The sequence below is a fragment of the Spea bombifrons genome, chromosome 4, assembly GCF_027358695.1.
Source record: "Spea bombifrons isolate aSpeBom1 chromosome 4, aSpeBom1.2.pri, whole genome shotgun sequence".
Classification (NCBI taxonomy): domain Eukaryota; kingdom Metazoa; phylum Chordata; class Amphibia; order Anura; family Pelobatidae; genus Spea; species Spea bombifrons.
In genome coordinates this window covers 54,609,587-54,617,329 of record NC_071090.1, presented here as the reverse complement: position 1 = coordinate 54,617,329, position 7,743 = coordinate 54,609,587, and the positions used below count along the sequence as shown (strand labels likewise).

The 7,743-nt window shown below is 45.1% G+C and overlaps 1 non-coding gene across 1 annotated transcript; it reads right to left on the bottom strand.

Moving 5' to 3' along the window:
- Positions 1-2,041: 2,041 nt before the first annotated feature.
- TRNAI-UAU (transfer RNA isoleucine (anticodon UAU)) lies at positions 2,042-2,134 on the bottom strand. The gene is given in 2 exon segments: positions 2,042-2,077; positions 2,097-2,134. It is a non-coding gene; the product is annotated as a tRNA-Ile (tRNA).
- Positions 2,135-7,743: the final 5,609 nt, after the last annotated feature.

Here is a 7,743-nt window from a genome sequence, read left to right as displayed (position 1 = left end):
CCGGCCACGCTTCTAGGAACCGTAGAGCAATGGATACATCCCAAAACGCAACATACCTGGAAGGAGGGGGTCGAGCAAGACGAATCCCTCGAAGGAGACGACAAACAGTCGGATCCTTCCCGATACTAACCCCCGCGACAGGAACGTGAGCGGCCGAAATGGCCGACCGAAACAAATTTATCGTCCGATAAGACTTCCCCGACGCGAACAGATGAGCGAGAAAATTCAAGACGAACACCACAGGTGCTGTAAAGGGATCCGCCTGTTGTTCCATACACCAGCTATACCAGGATCCCCACGCCTGAAGATAGGAGCGTCTGGTGCCCGGAGCCCAGGAATCCCAGAGGAGATCTCTAGCTGCGTCTGATAAGCCTGCCGTAGTCCAGGATCCCCTGAAATCGTCCAGGCCACCAATGACAACTGGTCTAGAAGCACCAGCGGATGAGGATTGCCCTCCGGATCCAGTAGGAGATCCTGAGACGAGGGAAGGAGTAGGGGATCGTCGCACGACAATTCCAACAGCAGGGGAAACCAGGGTTGTGTCTTCCAATAAGGGGCAATCAGCAGGATCGTGACCCGTTGCCTGTTCACCAGATGGAGTGTCCGGAGGATCATGGAGAAGGGTGGGAAGGCATACGCCCCTGACGTCGGCCACGTCTGAAGGAAGGCATCCACAGCCAGAGACAGGGGATCCGGGAGCCAGCTGAAGAACTCCGGTGTCTGCCGGTTCGTCCGGGATGCGAACAGATCCAAGGTGAACGGACCCCGAACCTGATCCAGAACTCTGAAAACGGTCGGTAGTAAACGCCAATCGCTGGCATCCCTCCAATGTCTGGAGAAATAGTCCGCCACGAGGTTCTCTTTCCCTGGAATGTACTCTGCCCTGATGGAGAGGTGGTTGTCCAGGCAATATTGATACAGATCTCTGGTGAGATCCGACAGAAGCTTGGATCTTGAGCCGCCTAGCCGATTGATATAACGAACGGCGGACACATTGTCCATCCTCAGGACCAGGGAACAATGGGTGACGTCCTTGGTAAAACTTCGTATGGCGAAGGATCCGGCGATTAGTTCCAAACAATTTATGTGGAAACCTCGTTCCTCTTCCGTCCAGAGTCCGCCCGTGGCTAAATCTCCGCAAGCTGCCCCCCAGCCAAGAAGGCTGGCATCCGACTCCAGATAGAAGTCCGGGGCCTGACCGAAAATGGCACGGCCATTCCAAGCTTCCATGTGCCGAAGCCACCAGTGAAGCTCCACGCGCACCTCGTCGGTCAACCGGATGGGTTGGTCGTAAGAAGTAGACCTTCGCAGGTAGGACGTCTTGAGACGTTGCATGGCGCGGTAATGCAGCGGACCCGGAAACACCGCCTGAATGGATGCGGACAGTAACCCCAGCATGCGAGCCAAATCCCTCAGGGAGACAACGTTGGACTGTAGGAGGCGACGGATGTTCTTTTTGATAGCTACTATCTTGGACGTCGGTAGTTTCAAGACCGCCTCCACCGAGTCCACGAGGAATCCAAGGAACTGGATCGATTGAGTAGGAGAAAGCTCTGACTTGGCCTCGTTGACAATGAATCCCAGGGACTGGAACAGATGAACGGTAAGCTGGGTGTCCTTCATCAGGGTTCCCCGATCCTGGGCCATCAGGAGCACGTCGTCCAGATAGATGATGGACCTCACTCCGCGTTCGCGCAGAAACTCCATAACCGGTTTGAGGAGTTTGGTGAAACACCACGGAGCCGAACTGAGGCCAAAGGGAAGGCAGGTGAACTGCCAGAGCTCGTCGTGCCACCAGAATTGGAGGAAACGTCTGTCTGCCGCGTGAATTGGTACCGTAAGGTAGGCATCCTTCAGGTCCAGGCGAGTGAACCAATCCCCGTCTCTCAGTAGATCCCGCAGAAGATGGATCCCTTCCATCTTGAAGTGATGGTAAGCAACGTGGGCGTTCAGCGCACGTAAATTGATCACCGGACGGAAATCTCCAGTCTTTTTCTTGACGAGGAAGATGTTGCTGACGAAGACCGGCACTTTTTAAGACTGCTCCAGGTGAGGCACGAACTCACAACCTCGGCATTGCTCATCAGTTACTGTCATATAAGTACCGCGCGCTAACCGATTGCGCCACTGGAGCAGTTTGTAAGAAGGGCCGGCCGTTGGGGAGGACGGTCTAGATGTTACAGCTGGACACTCGTCCACCGTCTCATAATCCCCCGTCAGATCCTCGGCTTCCACCGGATGTGACGACGGTTGGGAGTGGTCAGGAAGTGGGGCTTTAGACCTCTTCAGGGGAGCCTTGCCCTTGCGGGACACCTCACCCTCGGCCCACTGGCGTTTGCGTGGGCGACTTGGCTCAACTGCAGACTGCGACTCCTCAGAGTCCGATATTCCTTCTCTTGAAGGCCGACTGATAGAAGGCGGCGCCGCCTGGGAAGGGGTTGTACGATCCAAGGCAGCCAGGGCTGTTGGAAGGGATTCCTGTAATGCCGCCTTCAGCCATGCTTGAAGGGCCGATGACATGGGAAGGTCTGACTCAGACATGATGTGATCGTGTAACTCGTATCTGTAATCGTATAGAAAAATAGATCAGTGAGACCAGACACAATCGCGGGGGTCATCCGCTGGCACCAAAGAGGGTCACTCAAAGGGCTGGGAATCAGGGCAAAGCCTGTCCCTTATAATAAGGGGGGTTTCCCCTACATAAAGCGGCGACCAGGCACCGCACAAGGCTGGAGCAACAGCTCCTATATGTGTTGTCAGCTAGTGACAGATTCAGTGGCACATAAGTATAATCCAACCTCAAGTAGTACACAATATTGTGTTTCAGTGCCTTTAAATTTTTTTTTTTTTTTTTTTTTTTTTTTAATATAATCTCATTTATTTAGGATAACAAGGTATGTGTCACTGTCTGGGTTAGAACCCAGGACCAAAGAATCCATTCAGAGCACTGCACCAACAGGGTGAGCCACAGGGTGGTGCTGTATGAGCAGACAGCAATCATATATATAAGGCAATGTGCATCAATGCAATGAATAATTTTTTTTTTTTTTTTTTTTTTTTTTATGAAACTTTAATGACCGCGTAATTACTTAAAGACAGCACGGTAGCGGTCCAGGCTGTATGGCGCGGCGGCCGCAGCACACGTGGTGGAGAAGCACTCTCACCAGCAGAGGGGGTCACCCTCTCCAACGCGGAACGGCAACCAGTAGCCGAAACGCGGGAACAAAGGAAAGGTAAGTTCTCACTTATGGTGGCGGCCCGGGGAGCCGGGTAAAATCGGAATACCGCACCTGGAAGCAAAAACGAGACCCCCGATAACCGGGACAAAGCGGAGGTCCACTGATGGACTGTATTTCAGTTTGATTTATTATAATTTAATAGAAATATTTATTATGAGGAGTGAACCGCGGGGAAAGGTTAGGCCAGCCGCGGCGCGGGCTGCGCGGCGCAGAAGAAAAGCCGCAGATACGCAGTAAAGGCCTGTAGTACGCAGTAAGAAAAAGAAGGATACAGGGAAAGAGTGAAAACCTAAAAGCAATCCCTGTGGAGAGAAACCATAGCAAACCCCGAAAAACAAGGCTATACAGTACAAGAAAATAATGAGACAAGGCAAAATAATGAAAAAATATGAAATATTGGAAAAGAACAATAAATCAGTGTAGCACACTAGCATGGAGGGTGCTCACCTGGAGGTCAGCAGCAAAGAAGAGGAAGTTGGAGGTTTCGGACTGTTATTTATGGACTCTATTATGTTCTGATTGGTCCTTTTGTTTCTATGTTTTTTTAACTGTTTCTTTGCTGCTGGAGGTCTTGAAGTAAAGAAGTTATGCAAATATGAAGCCTCCTGTCTTGCCATAAAATTAATATTTGTGTAATTCTCAAAACTTTTGGTCATGACTGTAGATGAATTTGTACATTGATTGTTCTAATAGCATACCCAGGTGTTTTGGTTTTATGAATTTTACATGATTTAATCAGTTATATAATATATATATAATGGACTTGTCTATGTGTGTCAGGAGCTCAGTGTCATGCAAACTTAGGAAAGAGGAAGTAGAAATTTGGAAAGAAGCACAGCTAACAAAGAGTTGAGGAAAAAAGAGTGGAATGTAGTGCCCTGATGGAAGGAACCCTAAGGGGGACTATAAGTACTTTCTGTGAGCCCTCCCACAAATACAGGATGAGTACAGCCTTCACACTGTTGTAGGGGTCTCAACTGTGCGAGAATGGTGTGCCTAGATCTAGAAAACGCCACCTAGGTAGGGATACAGGACAAATTGGAGTGTAATGTAATATAATTCCAGGTTCCCTCAATACCTTCTGGAACTTCTGACACCATCTTGTCATACAGAGTTGTCTATACAGATTCTTTCTAGTATTGCATATTTGTAACACTTAAATTCAGATCTTGACTTTCTTTAGAAATTTGATGAACAGATGAGAAACAAAGCTGTTGACATCAATCAGTCTGAAAAGGGTTACAAAGTCATTTCTAAGCTCTGGGACTCCAACGAACCCTGATGAGAGCTATACATACCGTATTTGCTCGATTATAAGACGACCCTGATTATAAGACGACCCCCCAAAATCTAAATATTAATTTAGGAAAAAAACAAAAAGCCTGAATATAAGACTACCCTATAGGAAAAAAAGTTTTACTAGTAAATATTAATTCATGTAAACAATATTTTCATATTTAATAAAAGCTATGATTGAGAAAAATATATATTTTTTTATTTCCTTTTATTTTGCCAACCTGCCCCCCCAGTTATGCACATCTGCCCCCAGGGTTTCCACTCTGCCCCCAGAAATGCCTTATACCCCCTATTTGCCACTCTGCCCCATGATATGCCTTTTAATCCCCTATATGCCAGAGTGGCATATAGGGGGTTAAAAGGCATATCATGGGGCAGAGTGGCATATAGGGGGTTAAAAGGCATTTCTGGAGATATATATATAACTGCTAACAGCAATCACACCCCTATCAAGCCAAGGCAGCCAGTACATGCTGGAACCTAGGATGATAGGAGTGTGAGTACAGCCTCCCTATGCCATGCTACCACCACCACCCTTACACATCCATACTAACACACACTCATTCACAAACATTTAAATACTCATTCATTCCATTAATCACATATACACACACACGCTCAAACCCCCCAGCCCCCCACCCCCTTACCTGAACTGCTGATCTCTCACTCGAAGACTTCTGCAGGGGCCCGCTGTGCGTGCAACTTCTCTGGCCCCGCCCCCAGAGGAAGGAGGGGGGAGGCAGAGTTTTGTGACACGCTGCTAGCTTCTTGTTCTCCTGCTGCTCGCGACCAAAGCCCGGTAAGTAGCATGGCCCCATTTTGAGGTCTGATTAGAAGACGACCTCGATTATAAGACGAGGGGTATTTTTCAGAGCATTTGCTCTGAAAAAAACCTCGTCTTATAATCGAGCAAATACGGTATATATGCGTACAAACACACAAACATACATATATACACAGTACTTACTGCATTATTACTACTGCCTCAATTCATATGTTTGTTCAGTTTTTACAGACATAAAGATAGGGACCTAAGAAAAAAAGAGCTTAGCGGTGTACTACCAAAACCGTAAACAGATTTATTTAATCTACCATTGTTAACGGGAGTAGTCTAAAAGATTATCGAAGTAAGTCTTACATCAATAGTGGGGAAATTAATGGAAACTATGCTAAAGAACAGGATTGTTCAACCTTTTAAAATCACACGGATTTCAAGATCAGAAACAACATGAGCTTACTTCATGGAGATCATACCAACCTAATTGCATTGATTTTTTTATTATGTGACTAAAATAATAGAGCATGGTGGTGCGGTAGATATTGCTTATCTAGGTTTGAGTAAGGCTTTTGACTTTGTCCCACATATCTACAAAAGGGTTGATGTTCCTGGGGGGATAAGTCAAATGACAAATTATTTAGTTAAGCTAGAAAAAACGTTCTGCTGTACCACCGTCAATGTCTGGCTCGGTAAATAAAGTGATAGGAGTTAAGCTGTACCACCGTCCACTAGATTGTATGCTCGCATGCACAGGGGTCTCTTCTTCTTTTTTGTCAGTTTGTTATTTTGTGATTTTTAATTTTACCTGTACTCTCCTTGCATTAAACCCATGCAATTCTGATTTTGAAATTATTCAGCATTTTAAACACAATGCCCACTTGTATATATATATGCCTTTTTAACTTCACAAAAATGTTCTCTGGATCGGATTATGAAGCAGTTTATAAAATTAGTTAAAAGAAAACATATATATGATCTCTCAGTGGACTGGACAAACAAATGAATCCAAGCAGTAAAAGTCATTGATCTTTGTGACATGAAAACAAAAGCATAAAATGAGGAGTTCTTAAGAAGCTGTTCAAAAAATAAAAGCGTTGAGTTCAAAAAGACTTTACCAGTATAATTCAGAGAATCAACTCACACCGAGAGGATAATAATCCTCATCTGGAGGGCCAGAAGTTTCTTTCTTTTAAAATATAAAAATAGAAAAAATGAGTTGAATCAAATTAAGAAAGGCTTAGAATAATATATAAATTAAACATCAATTAACGTTAAAAAAATATGGAGAATTACTAAACTTTGAACAAAAACCAAATATGATATTGCTCTACAGGATATTATATGAATGCACACAGGAATACAAGTTTGAGATTTCTTTCAAAATGATTACTGTGACTACACACAGAAGCACTAAATTGTTTTAAAGTCTGGAATCGTGTGAAAGTACATCTGCTCAAAACAATTGTATATTTAATATCAATATCTCAAAGAAACCATTTTTTTTTACCTCCCCCAATAAAAATAGTGGCCCCTATTCCGCATAGTAAAAACACATATATTCCATTCCCCACAATAATGAATGTTAGACGGCAGCTTATGGGTAGCTGAACAATGGTTCTCTGTGAGCCTCTGCTTAGATCATGCTGCACCTACCGTGACCGCACGGGTCCGGGTGCCGCGACAGGATGGCGTGCACATCGACTCTGCACGTCATCCCGTGAGTGTTGCGAGCCTCGCTCGTGATGGCGTCATACTTCGCCTTTATCCTCCTATTGGCTTTTGTCTGTAGTTTCCCGCCCTTGCTCCTATTTAAACCCTTACTGTTGTTTGCACTGGGTATTTGTTTTTTCCAGTTTATTAGGTGTCTTCAGTGTCTACCATGTACTGAACCTTGGCTTGTCTACTGACCTCAATCCTGTGCCGCCAGCCCCGACCTTGGTTTTCCTTGACCTTGCATCTGTGCCCCCTGCCCCGACTTTCTTATACGACATTGGCTTACTTTTACTCCACCACCTTATGAGCTGTTACGTGGGTCCAGCTTTCCTGTGTTGCCCAGGGCTCTGCATAACAGATTACAGTGGGAAAGAGGGACAATTAATTTCTCTGAAAACAGACATAGCTATGACTTCCCTTTTAATGTATCATAAATTAATTTATACAATTGATCTCTTCATTAAATTGAAAAAATTGCACAGTTTACCCAAGCATTCTAACAACGGAAAACAATTTCAATTGTCATCCAATATGAACTAGAATATTTTGGTACAGAAAGCTGTGATACAAGCACATCTGTTAACCTCTTTTTTAACATCTTGTCCATCTTGGATTATGTTACATTTTTCAACATTAAACTTCAGCTGCCACAATCTCAGCCATATATCTAATTTACAAGCCAGTTGGCTTGTACTCCCAGGGATGTCTACCCTGTTG